Genomic DNA, 12,507 nt, shown 5'->3' on the forward strand with positions numbered 1-12,507 from the left:
AAGCCAGCTGAAATCCAGATTTCCAAGTGTGGAGCTCCTATCTTTATCTTCTGGAGCTGGCAGAGACAGGGAGAACATCTGAATGACAAATACACCTGTGGCTGAGTGTGCTTTGCTACATTGGCAATGAGCAACGGGATCAAGAAGAAAGTAGGACTGAAATGTCATGAACTCACAGGAACACAGTTTAGGTTCTCCCAAAATGACACATATTGAAGTGACAGGAATCACACAGGTACAGCTCCAACTGTCCCAGCACGTTTAACAATCACCAAAGTGCATAATACAGAACACTTGACAGATCAATAATAGCATCGCTTCTTTATACAATACGCAGAATGTTACAATAACCAGCAGATGTATAGCTTATGTAAACAATCTATAGAATACACAAATACCCCATTGCTACACAGATACCACATATCTCCCACTTCACACACAACAAATACACAAACAAATGGCATAGCTAAACCGAATACATGACAACACACAAACCCCAACATCGCTCACAGAGACCCAAACACAATGCACAAACACAGCCACAATAACCACATGCAAGATAATATACACAAACATAATAAATACAATCAATCAATTAACATACTGGACATACTTCTAACCCGAGAACTCCTTCAAATTGACCAGCTTGATCAGACCGCACCTGACTGGCTTGATCAGACCCCAGACATTCCCCTCACTTAGACTTTAACAACTTCCAGCACCACCGACGTTACCACACTCGACACTTTCCACCACTGACCATTGGAAAGAGGGACAGAATTCACATGTACTCCGACCACTTGAATAGGATCCATAAGCTTCAACAAGCCTTTTCTTAACTTAACAACAAGTCTTCAATATGGAACAAATATCCCACACCCATAACTCCAATATTCCTTTAGAATTATCTTTGTCCTACACTCACGAGCATACCTAGACTTGCTAACACCACAACTAACACACTTTGCTCTGTTACACAACACCTGCACGTCAACACTGCAATCAGCAACAACCACTGTCCACATAAGCTAAAGGTATGATACCACTTTACTCCCCCTCAATAACGTAAATGGAATCTGTCTAGTAACAGAATGTGGTGTTCTGTGGTAGGCCAAAAACAACTCTCTCATGGCTTCAGTACAAACAGGGCCAGCTATAAGGGCACACCAAATAGCTCCTCCGTCAGTTTTTTATTGATCCTCTCCACCTTGCCATTGAATCTATACTACTAATATAAAGTAAGAACTTTGAGGCTTTGAGGCGGGTAAACTCGGGACCCACAGCGCCAATCCACACACCCGATACATCGTTGTAATCCTCAGGGTGTGCAGATGGACATAGGCTATATAAAGGTAAAAAATACGTTATATTTAAAAAATTAACATTATAAAAAAAGTAGTCCCCTCGAAGTAGCGCCGGCCGCGACCTGCGTGCTGATGTCAGGAGCGCGGGGAGGTGCGGCGTCCAGGAGCGCGTGGAGGAGCGGCGGACATGGTGCAGGGGAGGAGCGGTGACGAGCGGCGGACATGGCGCGGGGGAGGAGGTGAGGAGCAGGGGACCGGCGGGAGGAGCGGTGACCAGCGGCGAGGAGCGGTGAAATGAGGAGCGGCGGCTAAGGTAAGGCTCCGGGGGACAATGTTGGGCAGGCGGGGGTCGGGGCAGGCGGGGGACGGGGACTTACACCAAAACAGGAGGAGGAGCGGTGAACTGAGGAGCGGCGGCTGAGGTAAGGCTCCGGGGGACAATGTCGGGCAGACGGGGGTCGGGGCTGGCGGGGGACGGGGATTTACACCAAAACAGAAGGATAGAATTTAGACCAGCTGAGGTAAGGCTCTGGGGGACAATGTCGGGCCAGGCGGGGGTCGGGGCAGGCGGGGGACGGGGACTTACAGCATCTGCCATGGAGATTTATGCAGAGCGCCTCAACACTGGGCCTTTGTGACATCCGGGGGACAATGTCGGGGCAGGCGGGGGTCGGGGCAGGCGGGGGACTGAGCGGCCGGGGGCCCAGCTGCTGGGCAATGTCGGAGCAGGTGGGGGTCATGTCGGGGCAGGCGGGGGTCGGGGAAGCCTGATTGCTCCCGGAGAAGGTCGGGACGGGCTGCTAGTTTGGGATAATACAATGAAGTACGTAAATGTTTGATACTATTTTTCTTTAGAAATTCCTACATGTCAACAGAGGTAAATTGTAAACCATTATCATACAACAATTCAGAAGGTGTCCCTTCCCTAGAAAACACATCCTTGAAAAATGTAATAACAATGCATATATTGGATTCAGACACACTCTTCACCTCAGCCAATCTTTAAGGATGATCTATCATTACAATCAAATACCTCATGTGGAAAGGTAATACAAAGGGCCAAAGAAATCAATAGCCACCTTCTGCCACACTTTATTTCTGGCAATAAGGCAAACTGTGTGTGGGAACCCAAGTGACAAAATGTTTATCACTGTAGAAACACTGAGAACAGTGACAAATCAAATCCCATATGTCAACATAGACACCTGGCCACCAGTAACTATGACACACCCTTCATTTGGCGGCTGCCATACCCAGATGACCAGAATGAGCCATCTCAAATATTCTACATCTGTAACATTTGGGAAGAATCAAGTTATCTCCTTACCAACAAACAACACAACTCATCAACAGCTTTCCAAAAAGGCTGAAAATTGACCCTCACATTCTTTTCACGAGATCAACCCTATGTAAGAAACCTATTAACTTTCCATAAATCAACATCTGCCTCCAATTCTTTAAACCAATCTCACAAATTCTAACACATGACATGATCTTCCATACTCACAATGATGCATTTCTCAATTTCTTTGTCTACAGACTCCAACTGCTTGTCAACAGGAAAACTAGACAGGCAACCAGCTTTAACATTTTTACCTCCAGCAATGTGTGACACTTCAAAATTAAACTGCAACAGTGTCACAGACAACTTGGCCAATCTCATGGTAGATTTCTTCATATTTCCTCCCGAAAGAATGTCAATTATTGGTTTGTGATCTGTTCTCAGCCAAAGCTGTCTTCCCCACAGTTAGGGTTTGAACTTCACACACCAAGTGCACGCAAGTATTTCTTACTCTATGACAAAGTGCCTGGTTTTGACCTCTTTCAATTTACGAGAAACAAATCCTACTGTAACCTTCTTGCAACCATCCCACTGAGTCTATACTGCACCTAAAAGCATAAGCACTTTGATCCACAGTGATAAATGTTTTCCATTTTTCTGAATAGGGTTGCAAAGCAGGTACAGAAACAAAGCTTAGGTTAATGAGGTCAAACTTCTCCTGACACAATGGAGACCAAATCTCAAAAAGATTCCTCCTACATTAAGTCACAGCAAGTAATTTTTTCCTGAATTTCATTTAGAATTCACAAATGTATAAAAATGGGTGTAACTGATCTTAATCCCTTGGATGTGGGATCCCATCAATCAAACCAGAATAGGGTTTCACACCATCAGCGGACAACACACAGCCTAGACATCCCACTTCACTCACAGTGAAAATACAATATTACCTTCCTAAGTGTGACTCTGTTTTCAGATGAAGCATTCAGATATTCTTTGAAGGTCATATCATGAACTTACAATGTGTCAGCAAACACCAGAATATCATCCTGCAAAACTATTAATGCCATTCAAAACCCTAGTCATGACTTTTGAAACATTAAAGCAGCTGGGCCTGGCCAAATAGTATCCTACAGAATTAAAATATGCCATCAGGAATAACAAAGGCAGTAAGATGACAGGACTCTTCATCCAAAACTACCTCAGGAAAAGCAGCTTTAAGTTCTAACTTAATGACTCGTTTGGCCTGAAGCACAGAAGTGATCAGATTCTCAATGTGAGGAGTGGGGAACTTTCTCACTCACATGGCTATGTAAAGACTCCTAAGGTCAATACATGAACAAAGTTTACCTGACTTTTTCTTAGCTAAAACTACAGGAGACAACCACAAAGTGGGCTCCACATGCTCAATGAGCATTCCTCATGCATTGTACTCAAAGTCTGGGACAGATCACCCCTCATACCAAACAGTACAATGTGTAACTTATATTTAACAGGCACACACCTCTCTTTGACCTTGATCATTTGTTTAAAATGTATGAGTATCCCAAATTCATCCATGAATACCAAAAGTCAGATACTCCCTGGAGCTTGGACTCTTACATCACAGAACATTCCCTCCCAGGCCTGATTATCATATGCAAGAAAATGGGTTTCTGGTTGGCAGAGGTATGTACCCTGTCCAAGCAGGAACCGCAATCTAAGTCAGGGTAAGTAAGATACACACCCTAAATTAACCTGTGCTCATCCTTTGGTAGCTTGGCAGAGAGCAGTCAGGCATAATGTAAGAGGCAATGTGCAAAGTATTTGAACAATATTTCAAACACTAAATCAGTGATAGCACAACATAGAAAGACATCACAACTGAATAGAAAACTGGAGCTTCATTTATTGAACAAAATAAGACCAAAACGCCAAAAGTGCAATAAGTAGAACCAGAGTTATGAATTTTTAAATAATAGCCTGAAATATAGTGCTTAAAAGGATAAAGCCCCAACCGGTGCCATCTGGTCACGCTTTACTGGGTCAAATCCAAAACTGCAGGCTGACCGTGATGGAGTGCTGATCGAATACAAGTACCAACCTTGTCCCACTGCAAAGTACCTTGGTTGCACCGTTGACAGGAGCCGATGGATCGGCTCCGAAGTATACAGGATTTGTAGGTGATGCATCATTGTAAAACCGCGCAAACATTCTGTGTTTTCGAACCCTTCAGTTGTAGGTGATGCATCATCACCGAGCCGTTCTGCCGGCAACATTTCCAAAGTGGCAATGAGTTGGCGTCAAGGGAACTGCATCAGATCCGACTGGAACCACGATGGCAATGCATGGATTTTCACAGTTGCAACAGTTTGCACTCACTTCCAAGGGCCCAGGACTAGATTGGCACCATTTGGCAGGGCTAGACTCCCAGATGGCAGAGTCCAGGTGCTGTTAAAGAGTGGAGTGAAGTATTTGATGATCCTGAGGCTTCCAAAAGCAGGCAAGCAGACAAGCCTTTGAGCAACCCTAGGTTCCAGTGGTGGAGACAGATTCAGGCCTAGTTCCTCTCACTCCCAGACAAGAGGAAAGCAGGTCAGTACAGCAGAGCAGGAGTCCAACAGAGTCCATCAGAGTGACAGTCCTTTTAGCAGAAAAGCAGTCCTTCTTCCTGGCAGAGTATCTACAGGTCCAGAAGTGACTCAGTTAGTGGCGTCAGGGGTCCAGTACTTATTCTCAGTTGTGCCTTTGAAGTGGGGGAGACTTAAAAGAGAGACATCTGAAGTGCACAGATTATCTGCCCTTTCTGCCCTGGCTACAGACTCACTACAGAGGGATAAACACCCCTTTGTTTGGGGACAGGGCATGGCCCTTGCGGGTATACGTTCCAAAACCTCCCTCCCATCCTGCCCAGAATGGCACATCAGAATGTGGATGACCCACCAGTCACACCTAAACCCCTTTCTGTGGCTGTCTGAAAGGGATGCACAAAGCCCAGCTGTCACCCGCCCAGACGTATATTCAAAGGCAGGCAGAAGGCACCAAGGGCCAGATGTAGGTAAATCTGATTTACCGACTCTAGAATACCGAATGTTACCGATTCGGTAATCTAGATTCGGTAAATCAGATGTAGGTAAAAATTCGGTAATTTTTACCGAATCTGTATGATTCGGTAATTAATTACCGAATCGGTATTTACCGATTTGGTAAGTAGGCCCATAGGAATCAATGTCATGGCACACAATCCAAAATCAGGGGTGCAACAGGTTGTCAAAGTGACACCCTGTCCCCCTTGACAATTCGGTAATTTTACCGAATCGGTATTTACCGATTCGGTAAAATTACCGAATTGTCAAGGGGGACAGGGTGTCACTTTGACAACCTGTTGCACCCCTGATTTTGGATTGTGTGCCATGTGACACACATACATGCCCTTAGGGCATGTATGTGTGCCACATGGCACAGGTGTACATGCACAGATGTGCATGTATGCATGTATACAGGAATTCGTTATTTACCATGAAATAGTATTTCATGGTAAAAAATGAATTCTTAAGGGCCTGTGGCACTGTTATCAGTGCCACCTACATCTAGATTTACCGATTCGGTAAAATTACCGATTCGGTATTTTACAGAATCGGTAAATTTAGCGAATCGGTAAATTTACCGATTCTGTAAATTTTAGGCCCCCTACATTTCCATCACCAAATACCGGTCGGTAACGGCCGAAATCGGACGTTACCGACCGGTATTTGGCGACCTACATCTGGCCCCAAATGGCTAAAGTAAGAAAATGCCAACTTTCTAAAAGTGGTATTTTCGGAATTACAATATAAAATCTAACTTCACCATACATTAGGATTTTAAATTGTAATTCCAGAGACTCCAAACGTGGTGGTCCCATCTCTTCAGAATTGGAAATTACGCTTATAAGATGTAATAAGGTAATCCCAATATTAACCTATGGGAGAGATAAGCCTTGCAGTAGTAAAAAATGAATTCAAGAGTTTTTTACTACCTTGACATGTAAAATTTAAAAGTACATATCCAGAGTTTTGAACACAATGCATCCTGCCCTTGGACTGTCCAGGGCCTACATTAGGGGTGACTTATAAGCATTCAAAAGGAAGGTTTGTGCCTGGCACGAGGGTTAACTTAGCAAACACAAGGAGATGATGGACGGAATGCTGGAACTTTTCAAACACTCACCCCCAGTCACAGATTTGGGTTGAATCCATCATCATTCTTTAGCTCACTTTGCCACCCCAGTTCAGACACAGCTATATGCAAATCAGTCTTGACCCTGTGCCCCAAGGGAACAGTCCAGACCGAACTGCAGGCCATGTTTTCCCTGGACCGGAAACAAGCATCCCGGGACCAGTTCCGGCTAACAGCCCTCTTCTGCCAGGCTAGCTTGAATCCAGTGGCAGTTCGGGCTGGACTATTCCCATGGGGCACAGGGTCAAGACTGGGTTGCATATGGCTGGGTCCAAACAGAAATGGCATAGTGAGCAAATAAACTATGGATTTAGGCCCGGATCTCTGTACTGGGATGAATGTATGACATTGTTCCGCACTCTGTCCATCAATTGTTCTTTTTGCATTTGTCACTCCGAGTGGGACAGGTATGCTCAGACGTGGGTCCCGTGCTCTCCATGCCACTGGGGTCAAGGTATCTTGGCTGATGAGGGCTGATAGTCCGAAATCGGTCCTAGGATGCTAATTTCCAGTCCAGGGAGGACCTGGCCTGGCAGTTCCGGCTAGACTGTTCTTGTGTGCACAGGGTCAAGACTGATTTGCATATGGCTGGGTCCAAACGGGAATGGCATGGTGAGCAAAAAAAGATGGATTTAGGCCCAGATCTCTGTACTAGGGTGAATGTATGACATTGTTCTGCATTCTGTTCATCAATTGTTCTTTTTGCATGAGGGTGAACTTGCCAGGTCCATATGACAGTTTAAACCTGCACACACAGGCTCTGCAGTGGCAGGCCTGAGACATTTTTAACCCCTTCCATGCGTCGGACGCGCGGGAGCCATCCAACGCATAAGTTCTCCTGTGCGTCGGAAGACTCCGGAGCGTCCGATGCCAATGCAGAAGAAATCCGTCTGGTGCAGGCACCAGAGGGATTTCCTTTACTTTCCCAAAGCCTTGGGAGCTAGGAAGAGCTTCTCCAGCTCCTGAGGCCCCCTACCCCGCTTCTATGAAATAACGATCAGCGTGCACGTCGCGCTGACGTCATTTCATAGAAACCGAAACTGAAATGAGCCTTCAAGCTAATTTCAGTTTCACTTTCTACGTGCTCAGAGAGCTATCTCAGCTCCCCGAGCAAGTAGAAAGATGGGAGAGATATCATTGGAAAGGGGTGATTCTCCCCTTTCCATTGGTACCCCTCAGCAGTGGATCCTTGTTTGGGGATCACCCCAGGAGGGTGATCGCCAAGCAGGAGTCCACCCACTAGACACCAGGGAGGGGCGAGTGACCCCTTGTGCAAGGGCCTTTGCTCCCCCATAATATTTTGGCCATATTCAGTCTTTCTGCCCCCAGGGGGGCAGAAAGACCACTAAACACCAGGGATTGTTTTTTGGCTCTTGTTTATAGGGTGGGGGCTGACCATTCCAATGCCCCCACCTCGTGCCACAATGACAGCCTTTCTGCCCCCCTGGGGGCAAATGGGGGCAGTAGGCCCCAATCTGACCCCCGGGGGGCAGAAAGCCCACTTGACGCTGGGGATTTTTTATGGGAAATTTTAATTGGGATGGGGGCTGCCCAGAATGGGCATGCCAATGCCCCTACCCCACCACATTTACAGACTTTCTGCCCCCCTGGGGGTAATATGGGGCAGTAGCCCCCAATTTGCCAAAAAGCCAACTAGACCCCGCAACAATTACAGTCTTTCTGCCCCCCCTGTGGAGCATATAGGGGCAGAAAGCCTATTAGAAAACAGAGATTTTTTTTTATTCGTGTAGTGGTGGAGGCTGCCCGAAATGGACATCAAAATACCCCCACCCACCCCCATAGAAATTCCAGTCTTTCTACCCACCGGGGGGGGGCAGATGGGCGCAGTGGCCCCTGATTATGCTGGCTTTTTTATTTGTGGGGGTGGGGGCTGCCCAGAATGATCTTGAGGGTGCCATCAGTGCGGAGGAGAGTCCAGATGAGTAGGGTCTGCTGGGGTCCAGTGTTGTTGGGTACGGTGGTTGTGAGTGGGGTGAGAAGGTCTTGGCTATCAGGGCTGTTGAAGCTGTCGTAGAGTTCCTTAATCTTGTGGTGGAAGAAGGTGCTTAGGTTGTTGCAGAGGTCTTGGGAGGGTAGGATGTCTGCTGTCTATGTGCTGGGTTTGTCGAATTCTTTGACCATGGTGAACTGTTCTTCGCTATTGTGTGAATGAGGTGGTGATGTGTGCTGATGTGTGGTGACAGAGGGTTTGAAGACTGAGTGGTCTTCTGGGGTCTTGCTGTTCCTCCATATCTTCCTGAGCCTTCTACAGGTGAGTCTGGACTCATAAAGGGTGGTAGAGAACCAACTGGCATTTTTGAAGTGTGGCTTGCCTGGCGCTTTCTTGATGGGATCCAGTGTGTCAGCGCAGTTAGAGAGCCATTAGGGGTTGCGTGCTGTTCTTTGGTGACCTTGATCCAACTTCTGCAAGGGAAGCAGTGGGCATGGTGGTGTACAGTGGGTTTGGTGAAGGAGAAGTGGACGTAGAGGTGGTCGGACAAAAGCAGCTCAGAGGTATGGCTAAATGTGATGTTATCACTGGTGGAGAAGATGGGGTCAAGCTTGTGTACTGCTGAGTAGGATGGGGAGGTGACCCATTGTTTGAGTCTGTTACCCAGAATCCCTTGCAAACCTAAAAAAGTGTTAAAAAAAACGATTTTCCTCCAACTTCTGTGGTGGAAAGTTCTGGAATCTGCGTAAATCCACAAATTTCAACCCCCCCGTGTTCCCCAAAGTCTTCCGAGAACAATGGTACAACACTTTCGGGGGTGGGTCAAGTACCCGCGACAGGCAAGGGCCCAAAACCTATCGAGGCGACATCAAAATTATCTATCACAAACCAACCTGGATTTGCAAGAGGGTCCCATGAGATTTTGGCCCGGGGATCAGTGGATATATTGGGAAACCTACCAAACCCACACATTTCTGGAAACTAGATACCCAGGGGAGTCCAGTGAGGTATGGCTTGCATGGGTCCCCCAACATTCTCCTACACAGAATCCCCTGCAAACCTCAAATTTCGCTGAAAAAACACTTTTTTATCACATTTCTGTGTGGGAAAGTTCTGGAATCTGCGTGGATCTACAAATTTCCTACTAGCCAGTGTTCCCCAGGTGTCCTGATAAAAATGGTACCTCACTTGTGTGGGTAGGCATAGTGGGTGCAACAGGAAATGGCCCAAATTGTACTATTGAAACTTCAAAATGAACTATAACAAAACTACCTGATTTTGGGGGGAACCTGGGGTTTTGGCCCCAGGCTCGTCGCCATCTAGAGAAACCTACCAAACCCACACATTTCTGAAAACTAGACACCCTTGGGAGTCCAATGAGGTATGGCTTGCGTGGATCCACCAACGTTTCCCTACCCAGAATCCCCTGCAAACCTCAAATTCAGCTGAAAAGAACACATTTCCACATATTCTTGAGTGGAATCACTGTGGTGGCATAAATGTCCTACCCCACCGCATTCTCCTAAGTGTCCAGAGTAAAATGATACCTCACTTGTGTGGGTGTCCAATGCAGAATTGGCTAAAAACGTATTTTTAAAAAATAATTAGCGCTTAGAATTTTCGGTGATATCCCATTATTCCCTATGTTTTGGGCTCTTCCAAGTCAGAGGCCGGCCCTTGCCCCACCCACACAAGTGAAGTATAATTTTACTCGGGAGACTGAGGGGATCGTTATGCCGGCACGGTGATTCCACCCAAAACTATGTGGAAAATGTGTTTTTTTCAGCAAAATTTGAGGGTTGCAGGGCATTCTAGGTAGGAAAACATTTGGGGACTCACACAAGCCATACCTCGCTGGACTTCCCGGGTGTCTAGTTTCTAGAAATGTGTAGGTTTGGTAGTTTTCCAAGATGGCCGCCGAGCCCAGGGCTAAAAACCCAGGTGACCCCTTGCAAAACCAGGTTTTTTGTGATGTCATTTTTGAATATGTTTTGGGCCCTTGCATGTCGTGGGTCCATGACCCACCCACCGAGTGAGGCATCATTTTTATCCGGAGACCTGGAGGAACGCTGGGTGGTAGGAAATTTGTGGATCCCCGTAGATTCAAGAACTTTCCCACACAAAAATTTTAGAACAAAGTGCTTTTTTCCAGCAAAATTTTAGGTTTGCAGGGGATTCTGGGTAGGATAACTTTAGGGGACCCACGCAAGCCATACCTCACTGGACTCCCCGGGCGTTTAATTTTCAGAAATGTGTGGGTTTGGTAGTTTTCCAAGATGGCCACCGAGCCCGGGGCCTAAAACTCAGGTCACCCCTTGCAAAACCAGGTTGTTTTTCGATAGGTCATTTTGATGTCTCCTCAATATGTTTTGGGCCCTTGACTGTCAGGGGTACATGACCCGCCCACGCGAGTGAGGTATAATTTTTATCGGGAGACATGGGGGAATGCTGAGTAGTAGGACATGTGTGGATCCACATAGATTCTAGAACTTTCCCACACAAAAGTTTGAGAAAAAAGTGTTTGTTTCAGCTAAATTTGAGGTTTGCAGGGCATTCTGGGTAGGAAAACGTTGGGGGAATTATGCAAGCCATACCTCGCTGGTCTCCCCCGGGTGTCAATGTGTGGGTTTGATAGTTTCCCAAGTTGACATCCGAGCCCGGGGCTAAAAACTCAGGTGACCCCCCTTGCAAAACCAGGAATTTTTGTCATAGGTCATTTTGATGTCTCCTGAGTACATTTTGGGCCCTTGCCTGTCGCAGGTACTTGACCCACCTAAGCGAGTGAGGTATATTTTTCATTGGGAGACCAGGGGAAATGCTGGGTGGGTAGGACATTTTTGGATCCACATAGATTCCAGAATTTTCCCAGACAGAAATTTGAGAAAAAAGTGATTTCTTTTAGCAAAGTTTGAAGTTTGCAGGGGATTCTGGGTAGGAAAACTTTAGGGGACCCACGCAAGCCATTCCTCGCTGGACTCCCCCAGGTGTCTAGTTTTCAGAAATGTGTGGGTTTGTTAGATTTCCAAGAATGCCATTGAACCGGGGTCAAAAACCCAGGTGACCCCCCTTGCCAAACCAGGTTGTTTTGTGATAGGACATTTTGATGTCTCCTCAACACGTTTTGGGCCCTTGGCTGTTGCGGATACTTGACCCACCCACGCGAGTGAATTATCATTTTTATCGGGAGATCTGGACAAACGCTGGGTGGTAGGAAATCGTAGATCCACATAGATTCCAGAACTTTCCCAGACAGAAATTTGAGAAAAAAAGTGATTTTTTCAGTGAAATTTGAAGTTTGCAGGGGATTCTGGGTACAAACACTTTGGGGGACCCAGGTAAACCATACCTCACTGGACTCCCGCGGTTGTCTAATTTTCAGAAATGTGTGGGTTTGGTAGTTTCCCAAGATAGCCACTGAGTCTGGGGCCAAAAACCCAGGTGACCGCCCCTTGCAAAACCAGGTTGTTTTGTGATAGGTCATTTTGATGTCTCCTCAATAAATTTTGGGCACTTGCCTGTCACGGGTACTTGACCCACCCACACGAGTGATGTATCATTTTTATCGAGAGACCTGGGGGAACACTGGGGGTAGGAAATTTGTGGATCCACTTAGATTTCAGAGCTTTCCCACACAGAAATTTGAGAAAAAAGTGATTTTTGTCAGCTAAATTTGAGGTTTGCAGGTCATTCTGGGTAGGAAAATGTTGGGGGATCCATGCAAGCCATACCTCACTGGACTCCGCCGGGTGTCTAGTTTTCAGAAATGTGTGGAT

Source organism: Lissotriton helveticus, chromosome 11 (genome assembly GCF_964261635.1).
Source record: "Lissotriton helveticus chromosome 11, aLisHel1.1, whole genome shotgun sequence".
Classification (NCBI taxonomy): Eukaryota; Metazoa; Chordata; class Amphibia; order Caudata; family Salamandridae; genus Lissotriton; species Lissotriton helveticus.